At 38.5% G+C, this 10,610-nt stretch overlaps 1 protein-coding gene across 1 annotated transcript in view; it reads left to right on the forward strand.

Annotated features, from left to right (window-relative positions):
* LOC129649798 (uncharacterized) overlaps positions 1-8,682 on the forward strand; it is a 331,142-nt gene extending 322,460 nt beyond the window's left edge. Inside the window, exon 8 of the mRNA XM_055577651.1 lies at positions 8,113-8,682. The gene's annotated coding sequence lies outside the window, so the exon portion shown is untranslated. The remainder of the gene's footprint in view (positions 1-8,112) is intronic.
* The last annotated feature ends 1,928 nt before the right edge of the window (positions 8,683-10,610 follow it).

A 10,610-nucleotide genomic window follows, 5' to 3' on the forward strand; every position in this document is an offset into this window, starting at 1 on the left:
CCTATTGATGTTTTTATGGCAAAACCAATACAATATTGTAAAGTTAAAAAATAAAATAAAATAAATAACAAGAAAAAGTTTTTCTTTCCCATTATAGGTTCCTTTGATTTGCCAAATGAGCTTTAGGAAGACTTGGACTTATTTCAAGGGTTTGGTAATATTTCTGTGGTGGTCATATAGGCCTAACATCTTTTATATACTATTTTGCAGAAATTATCTTCTTTCCTGTGTTCTAACCACATTTCTTTATAGTTTATTTTCTCTGTTTGACAATCACTTTCAATAATAAGTCTCTCATTGCATATGCTATTGTTTGAATACCAGCTGATAGCCTTGGTAGTGAAAAACAGAAATGATATCTCACTGTTCAGTTTTTGCTTCTGTGGGAAAAGTGATTTGTTAATTTATGCTTGTTTTGCGTAAGTTAACACTTGAAGGAATTGAATGAATCCTAGCTATCAACTTAAAAAAAATATTTAAATCAAATTAAGTAGTGAAGTTTACAGATACTAATGACTTTAATTTTTTTAGATATTTATGAAGATATAATTTCACTTGTCAATAGAAATATAATCAAAATTCAGTTTCATATTCAACACAAATTTTCTCTTATTTTCAATATTGTTTCCTTTTATTCATATATAGATAATTGGGGTGCTCTCTAGTAAACTTTAATTTGCTAATTTTTCCTTAAAATAAAAAAAAACCTTTCTCTCTTGCTATTTTGAAAAATATAAATGAAAACTGAAAGTATATAATATGCTAAAGACTATGTTCAGGAAAAACTGATTCCCCAAAAATAGTATGTGAAAAAATATATGTAACACTATTCTTAAAATGTTTCATTCTCAATATAAACCTTGAACTGGCTTTTTATAAAAATATATTGGAATATGGAAATCCACTGAAATTCATAGATCATACATTATCCAAGCAAAATTATTTTCCCATTTGCATTCCTTTCTTTGTTAAAAACAATTCTTATATAAAATAATTAAAACACTTGTAAGTTTTCTGGTTAGACAGACAGTCCAGGTTTGATGCACGATACTGGATGCTTGGGGCTGGTGCACTGGGATGACCCAGAGGGATGGTACGGGGAGGGAGGAGGGAGGAGGGTTCAGGATGGGGAACACTTTTATACCTGTGGTGGATTCATGTTGATATATGGCAAAACCAATACAATATTGTAAAGTTAAAAAATAAAATAAAATAAAAAAATAAATATAAATGAAGGAAGCTACACAAGTTTTCATTGCTTCATAAATGAGAAACAACTTCCATAAATCATTTAGACATTTTCCCCACTTCTATATCTTACCTCTGACACACATATGGTCATTTAGTGTGGGCTTCCCTGGTGGCTCAGTTGGTAAAAAATCCACCTGCAGCCAGCTTCCCAACCACCTGGATTTGATCCCTGGGTTGGGAAGGTCCCCTGGAGGAGGGCATGGCAATCCACTCCAGTATTCTTGCTGGGAGAATCCCATGGACAGAGGAGCCTGGCAGGCTACATTGCTTGGGGTCACAAAGAGTCGGACATCACTTTGCGACTAAATACATTATCATTTAGTTTACAACAAAGGAACCAAGGTTATATAAAGGGGAAAGAACAGTATTTTTAATGGTGCTGGGGAAACTGGACAGCCACATGCAAACAAATGAAACTGGACCTCTATCTTGCATCATATACAAAAGTGAACTCAAAATGGATTAACAACTTGAATGTAAGACCTGAAACCATGAAACTCCTAGAAGAAAACATAGGTAGTGAGCTTCTTGTTATAAGTCTTGGTGATGTTTTTTTAATATCTGACACCAAAAGCAATATCAACAGAACAAAAATAAACAAGTGGGACTATATTATGCTAAAAAGCTTCTGCACAGCAAAGAAACCAACAGAATGAAATGGCAACACACTGAATGGGAAAGAATATTTGTGGACCATATATCTGGTAAAGGACTAATAATCAAAATATACAAAGAACTCATACAACTTGATAACAAAGAAACAAACAATCCAGTTAAAAAATAAGCAGAAGGTCTGAAAAATTTTCCATAGAAGACCTTCAGATGGCCAACAGGTCCATGAATAAATGCTCATAGTCATTAATTATCAAGGGAATGAAAATCAAAACTACAGTGAGATATTACCTCAAACCTGTCAGAAAAGACGAGAGGTAAAGTTGATGAGGATGTGGAAGGGGAACACTTATGCATTGTTGTTGCAAATGTAAATTGGAGCTGTCTCAATGGAAAACAGTATGGAGGGTTCTCAGAAAATTAAAAATAGAACTACCATGTTGTTTTTTTTGTTCAGTTGCTAAGTCATGTCTGAGTCTGTGACCCTATGAACTGCAGCAGAGCAGGCTTCCCTGTCCTTCAGCATCTCCCAGTTTGATCAAACCCATGTCCATTGAGTCGGTGATGCCATCCAACCATCTCATCCTCTGTCATCCCCTTCTCCTCCTGCCCTCAATCTTTCCCAGCATCAGGGTCTTTCCCAGTGAGTTGGTTCTTTGCATCAGATGGCCAAACTATTGCAGCCTCAGCTACAGCATCAGTCCTTCCAATGACTATTAGGGTTGATTTCCTTTAGGAGTGACCAGTTTGATCTTCTTGCAGTCCAAGAACTACCATATGATCCAGTAATCCTACCCCTGGATATTCATGGCAGTAATAGCAATAACATTAGGATGTGCCCTTTAGGTTGATGAGCCATCTTGTGGGCCTCAGGGGTTTTGAACATGCTAAAATTATTATACCACCTTTCTTAACTGCCCTCCCTTCTACACCCAAAACTCTATCCATATTGCTAGCCTTATTCAGATGCTTATCAGGGAAATATTTTCTGTCCTGCTGACTTCACCTTTACCTGTGTGTGAATGATCGGTATCTAACAGAAAATGTGAATTTCCAACCTGAACTTCTCCACCAACCTCTAGACTCATAAACTCCATGTTTCTACTGGATGTACAATTACCTCCATCTCAACATAGCCATACTTAACCTGTGATCCCCTCTTTCATCCAACAGCCATTTACTCTCTCATCTGATGTGAACTCTGTGCTACTCATCATTTGGTCCAAAAAACCTTGGAGTACCTTTTCACCACCTCTTTCCCTCCCACTTACTTCCAGTCATCAGACAGTCTTGCTCTGTAGACTTTAACATATCTCTGGAATCTGTTCCTTTCTTACTATGACTGCAGTTACTATCTTGACAAATTTGAAAATCATTTCTTGCCTGGACTATTGCATTAGGCAATAAACATTGCAATAGGATTTCCTGCTTCAGCTTTCATCTATCAAGGGCTATTCTCAATAAAGATGTAAAATTATCTTAACCCCCTTTTCTATCTGGTCAGATCTCCCGTGACTTTTCTCCTCCCTCACAATTTGTAGCCAAGTACCTGGTTCTTCTGTAACACACTAGGCCACTAGGCATCCTTGGTCATCAGGGCCTTCATCCTGGCTGGTTCCTCTCTCTGAACCCCTTTCTCTAGCACTACCTTTTTCACTCCCTCGCCTCTTCCATCAAATCTTTGTTCAAATCTCATCTGTCAACGAGGCTTACCTTGACCACAATATTGAAGGCTGTGATCTGACCCTCAGCCACCCCACTATTACAAAACCTCATTATCCTGATGTACTGTTTGCGAAAGCACGTATCATCTCTAATTCTATGTAATTTACTTATCATTTACCATTTTTTTTCTTATTTTCTGTCTACAACAAAGTTCCATGAGGATAGAATTTTTATTCATTAATGTTTTCCAAGTGCCTAGCACTGTACCCAACACATAGACATTTGATAAATATTTGTTAAATAAGGGGACAATAGATTAATTCTTCCTGAGGTATTTACATGTTTAAAAGTGTTGCTGATTCATCCACAGGAATTGGTCTCCAAGAACAAAATTCCATGTCATGTCCCCAGATTTCTGGGGGCCATCCTTGGGCTTTCCCATCACTTCTCATATCACACAGTTTGCGTTTCTGAAACTTATCCAATTAACGTTTCTGAAATTTCAGTATTAAAATCTGGGTATATAAATATAAATGTAAATGCAGAACTGTTAATATGTTTTGAGACATAAAAGCAAATTCAAGTTGTATTATGAATACACACACACACACACACACACACACACACACACATACTCAGGAAATGTTTTAATAAATTATTTGAGGGTTATGTGATAATGGGCTTGCCAGAAGGTGTTAATGGTATAGAATCTGCCTGCCAATGCAGGAGATGCAAAGATGTGGGTTTGATCCCTATATAGGGAAGATCCCCTGGAGAAGGAAATGACAGGCCACTCCAGTATTCTTGCCTGGAAAATCCAATGGACAGAGGAGCCTGGTGGGCTAAAGTCCATGGGGTCGTAAACAGAGATGACTGAACATGCACCCATCACATGTGATAATCAGTAAAAGCTCTCAGACGTTATTTATAGCTTAGCAGTTATGATCTGGAGCCTCAGGTGAGCCTTGGTGCCCCTACTTCCTGTGTGTGACATTGGGCAAGTTTTAGACCTCTCTAGAAATAACTCCAGAAATAATGAAGGGATGGAGCCAAAGCAAAAACAATACCCAGTTGTGGGTGTGACTGGTGACAGAAGTAAGGTCCGATGCTGTAAGGAGCAATATTGCATAGGAACCTGGAATATTAGGTCCATGAATCAAGGCAAATTGGAAGTGGTCAAACAGGAGATGGCAAGAGTGAACATCGACATTCTAGGAATCATCGAACTAAAATGGACTGGAATGGGTGAATTTAACTCAGATGACCATCATATATACTACTGTGGGCAGGAATCCCTTAGAAGAAATGGAGTAGCCACCATGGTCAACAAAAGAGTTCAAAATGCAGTACTTGGATGCAATCTCAAAAATGACAGAATGATCTCTGTTCATTTCCAAGGCAAACCATTCAATAGCACAGTAATCCAAGTCTATGCCCCAACCAGTAATGTTGAAGAAGCTGAAGTTGAACAGTTCTTTGAAGACCTACAACACCTTTTAGAACTAACACCCAAAAAAGATGTTCTTTTCATTATAGGGGACTGGAATGCAAAAGTAGGAAGTCAAGAAACATCTGGGGTAACAGGCAAATTTGGCCTTGGAGTACAGAATGAAGCAGGGCAAAGGCTAATAGAGTTTTGCCAAGAGAATGCACTGGTCATAGCAAACACCCTCTCCAACAACACAAGAGAAGACTCTACACATGGACCTCACCAGATGGTCAACACCAAAATCAGATTGATTATATTCTTTGCAGCCAAAGATGGAGAAGCTCTATACAGTCAACAAAAACAAGACTGGGAGCTGACTGTGGCTCAGATCATGAACTCCTTATTGCCAAATTTAGACTTAAATTGAAGAAAGTAGGAAAAACCACTAGATCATTCAGGTATGACTAAATCAAATCCCTTAAGATTATACAGTGGAAGTGAGAAATAGACTGAAGGGACTAGATCTGATAGATAGAGTTCATGATGAACTATGGACAGAGGTTCATGACATTGTACAGGAGATAGGGATCAAGACCATCCCCATGGAAAAGAAATGCAAAAAAGCAAAATGGCTGTCTGGGGAGGCCTTAAAAATAGCTGTGAAAAGATGAGAAGTGAAAAGCAAAGGAGAAAAGGAAAGATATAAGCATCTGAATGCAGAGTTCCAAAGAATAGAAAAGAGAGATAAGAAAGCCTTCCTCAGTGATCAATGCAAAGAAATAGAGGAAAACAACAGAATGGGAAAGGCTAGAGATCTCTTCAAGAAAATTAGAGATACCAAAGGAACATTTCATGCAAAGATGGGCTCGATAAAGGACATAAATAGTATGGACCTAACAGAAGCAGAAGCTATTAAGATGAGGTGGCAAGAATACACCGAAGAACTGTACAAAAAAGATCTTCATGACCAAGATAATCACGATGGTGTGATCACTCACTTAGAGCCAAACATCCTGGAATGTGAAGTCAAGTGGGCTTTAGAAAGCATCACTTCGAACAAAGCTAGTGGAGGTGATGGAATTCCAGTGGAGCTATTTCAAATCCTGAAGGATGATGCTGTGAAAGTGCTGCACTCAATATGCCAGCAAATTTGGAAAACTCAGCAGTGGCCACAGGACTGGAAAAGGTCAGTTTTCGTTCCAATCCCAAAGAAAGGCAATGTCAAAGAATGCTCAAACTACCGCACAATTGCACTCATCTCACACGTTAGTAAAGTAATGCTCAAAATTCTCCAAGCCAGGCTTCAGCAATACATGAAGCATGAACTTCCAGATGTTCAAGCTGGCTTTAGAAAAGGCAGAGGGACCAGAGATTAAATTGCCAACATCCACTGGATCATGGAAAAAGCAAGAGAGTTCCAGAAAAACATCTATTTCTGCTTTATTGACTATGCCAAAGCCTTGACTGTGTGGATCACAATAAACTGTGGAAAATTCTGGAAGAGATGGGAATACCAGACCACCCGACCTGCCTCTCGAGAAACCTATATGCAGATCAGTAAGCAACAGTTAGAACTGGACATGGAACAACAGATTGGTTCCAAACAGGAAAAGGAGTACATCAAGGCTGTATATTGTCAATCTGCTTATTTAACTTATATGCAGAGTACATCATGAGAAGCACTGGTCTGGAAGAAGCACAAGCTGGAATCAAGATTGCTGGGAGAAATATCAATAACCTCAGATATGCAGATGACACCACCCTTATGGCAGAAAATGAAGAAGAACTAAAAAGCCTCTTGATGAAAGTGAAAGAGGAGAGTGAAGAAGTTGGCTTAAAGTTCAACATTCAGAAAATGAAGATCATGTATTCTGTCCCATCACTTCATGGGAAGTAGATGGGGAAACAGTGGAAACAGTGTCAGACTTTATTTTTCTGGGCTCCAAAATCACTGCAGATGGTGATTGCAGCCATGAAATTAAAAGACACTTACTCCTTGGAAGTAAAGTGACCAACCTAGACAGCATATTCAAAAGCAGAGACATTACTTCGCCAAAAAAGGTCCATCTAGTCAAGGCTATGGTTTTTCCAGTGGTCATGTATGGATGTGAGAGTTGGACTGTGAAGAAGGCTGAGTGCCAAAGAATTGATGGTTTTGAACTGTGGTGCTGGGGAAGACTCTTGAGAGTCCCTTGGACTGCAAGGAGATCCAACCAGTCCATTCTAAAGGAGATCAGTCCTGGGTGTTCTTTGGAAGGACTGATGCTAAAACAAACTCCAGTACTTTGGCCACCTTATGCGAAGAGTTGACTCATTGGAAAAGACTGTGATGCTGGGAGGGATTGGGGGCAAGAGGAGAAGGGGACGGCAGAGGATGAGATGGTTGGATGCCAGCACCGACTCGATGGACATGAGTTTGGGTGAACTCCGGGAGTTGGTGATGGATAGGGAGGCCTGGCATGCTGCGATTCATGGGGTCGCAAAGAGTCGGACATGACTGAGCGACTGAACTGAACTGAACTGAATAAAAACTGTGGCTTCCTGCTGTTGGGTGTTGCAGTTAGCCAATGATAGCTGTGGATAAAAGAAATACAATGAGTGCTGTCCTTATATTTTGCAAAATACAATACCCAGATTTGTGTGTGGGTGTTTATACCTTTGAAATGCAAGTTTTTGTGTGAGCCAATGAATCATAGAGAAAATAAGACTTTGGTGATAACGCTATAAAGATATGATAGTGAAAACACATATCTCATGGTGGTTTTGTAAGAAATAAAACAATCCTTGAAAAATACTCTGATCAGTACCTGATACATATTAAGTTTCCAGTATCTATAGGTCAAAAAAGAAAAAAAATGAAAAACAAATAGAGCTCATCAACATTAAGTTTTAAACCAATCACTTTATTAAAATATATGCTAGTTATTTTGCTCTTGCACTGACCTATATTGTAATATATGTATCATTTTATTTTTTGAAGATTTAAACCATACTATTTGCGATGCAAAGAAAGCATAAAATGCAGTTTTATTTCACTGACATGTGTGCGCATGTATTATTTTCTAACAGAGAAAACATTTGTTGTTGAAAAGTTGCCCAGAAATGCATGGTGAAGACAGGTAGAAAATATCAAAGGAACAAGTTATGTTTTTCAGGGTGAAGCAGCTGTTGTGAACTGAGCACCCCAGCACCACAGGACGTCCAATTAACCTGCTCCGTGAAAAGTTCCCATTGTTGAAGGACATGAAGGACATTTCACACTTAAAAGGATGTTTGTCTTCTTTTCTTCACCCTCACATTTCCTTTCATGTTGCTGCGGGTTTTCAACTTCTCTGTATTTTTCCCAAAAAAAGAGCAAAAATAAGGACAAAAATAAATGAAGAAACCAAGACACAATGTTTAAAGGTTCAAGAATAAACTGTATGAATGAATTAAAATGAAATCTTAGATCACTTCCTCAAAGCATTGAAATTCCTGTTTGAGGTCATCCTCTTGTGACAGCATCTCAGAGTTTTACTACAGCGAGTGGCCATTGGGAAGTAGATGAAGAGAAAGTGGGGGTGAAGATGCTGTGACTTCCTTCTTTTGATTGTGTCTGTAGTAGGTGATAGAGTGGTGCTGAGCAGGACACATGGGGATTCTGAGTTGCTGGTCAGTTTCCACTTCTTGGTCTGTGTGGTCATTACTTGGTTCTCTTCTGTAGTCACTCAGTACAATTCACCAAACTCTATGTAAATTGTGTATTTTTAAAAGTGTACAAATTAAAAGTTTACTTAAAACTTATTGTATAATATTCAATGACATGAATGAACCTTAATGATATGATGCTAAATGAAATAAGCCAACCATAGAAAGACAAGTACTTAATTATTCCATTTTTATAAGGAATCTGAAATAGTTATAGAATCAGAAAGTGGGAAGGGGTTTGCCAGACATTGGGGAGGAGGATGGATATGGGGAGTAGCTAATCAATGGGCATAAGACTTCAGTCAAGTGAGGTGAATACGCTTTAGAGATCTGTAACAACACTGTAACACCTGTAGTTGATAATATATTGTACACTTGGCAAATTTGTTAAGAGGGTAGATCTCAGGTAGATGTACCTTTCACAATAAAAAAAAAAAACCAATACAAATAAAAGGTGCACCAAATATATTAAAATGAGGGAGGAATGAAATTTATCTTGTGCCTTCCTGCAGTTGAGGGAACAGTTAGCTTATGAGAGCTATGGAAACAAGAAACATAATGGGCTGTATAGTGCTTTTTACCTTGGTAACATAAAATACCTATATTTGTGAGTCCGGGTTTATCTTTTTGGCAAATATGTTCGTGTGTGAGCCAATGAATTGTATAGTAGGCAAATCTTTAATAATTACATTTAAAGGGCACATTGTTCAAATTTGTACTTCCTTTATTTGATTCTGTATAAAAGTAAGGGCATACCATTAAATCTTAACTCACTTGACATTATGCTGTAGGAAGTAAAGATATTAAAGTTTAGGTATGTTCCTTTCTGTTGATTAAACAAAATAAGGTATAGACACACGATTTCCAGGACATTACATAGTAAACAGATTCATTATTATCTATTTTTAAAATGTTAATTATCTGACAAGCTATTTGATCCTCAGTGTGGTGGATATTATGATTGGTTTCTCTGAGTGTCAGAATTGTCTGCTGTAGTGAAGGGCCTTGGAAATGAACAGAGATCATTCTGTCATTTTTGAGATTGCACCCAAGTACTGCATTTTGGACTCTTTTGTGGACTATGATGGCTACTCCATTTCTTCTAAGGGATTCCTGCCCACAGTAGTAGATGTAATGGTCATCTGAGTTAAATTCACCCATTCCAGTCCATTTTAGTTCGCTGATTTTCCTAAAATGTTGACATTCACTCTTGCCATCTCCTGTTTGACCATTTCCAATTTGCCTTGATTCATGGACCTAACATTCCAGGTTCCTATGCAATACTGGTCTTTACAGCATTGGACCTTGCTTCTATCACCAGTCACATCCACAACTGGGTGTTGTTTTTGCTTTGGCTCCGTCTCTTCATTCTTTCTGGAGTTATTTTTCCACTGATCTCCAGTAGCATATTGGGCACCTACTGACCTGGGGAGTTCATCTTTCAGTGTTCTATATTTTTGCCTTTTCATACTGTTCTTAGGGTTCTCAAGGCAAGAATATTGAAATGGTTTGCCATTCCCTTCTCCAGTGGACCACATTTTGTCAGAATTCTCCATCATCCGTCTTGGGTGGCCCCACATGGCATGGCTTAGTTTCATTGAGTTAGACAAGGCTGTGGTCCATGTGATTACCTTGGTTAGTTTTCTGAGACTGCGTTTCAGTCTGTCTGCCCTCTGATGCCCTCTCTTAGTGCCTACTGTCTTACTCGGGTTTCTCTTACCTTGGACGTGGAGTATCTGTTCACGGCTGATCCAGCAAAGTGCTTCTTACCTTGGACATGAGGTGTCTCCTCATGGCCCTGCTACTGACTTGGATATGGGGTATCTCCTCTCAGCCGTTCACCACTCCTGGCAAACCATTCAATATCACTGTAATCCAAGTCTGTACTCTGACCAGTAACACTGAAGAAGCTAAAGTTGAATGGTTCTATGAAGACCTACAAGACCTTTTAGAACTAATACCCCCA

The sequence above is a fragment of the Bubalus kerabau genome, chromosome 4, assembly GCF_029407905.1.
Source record: "Bubalus kerabau isolate K-KA32 ecotype Philippines breed swamp buffalo chromosome 4, PCC_UOA_SB_1v2, whole genome shotgun sequence".
Classification (NCBI taxonomy): domain Eukaryota; kingdom Metazoa; phylum Chordata; class Mammalia; order Artiodactyla; family Bovidae; genus Bubalus; species Bubalus kerabau.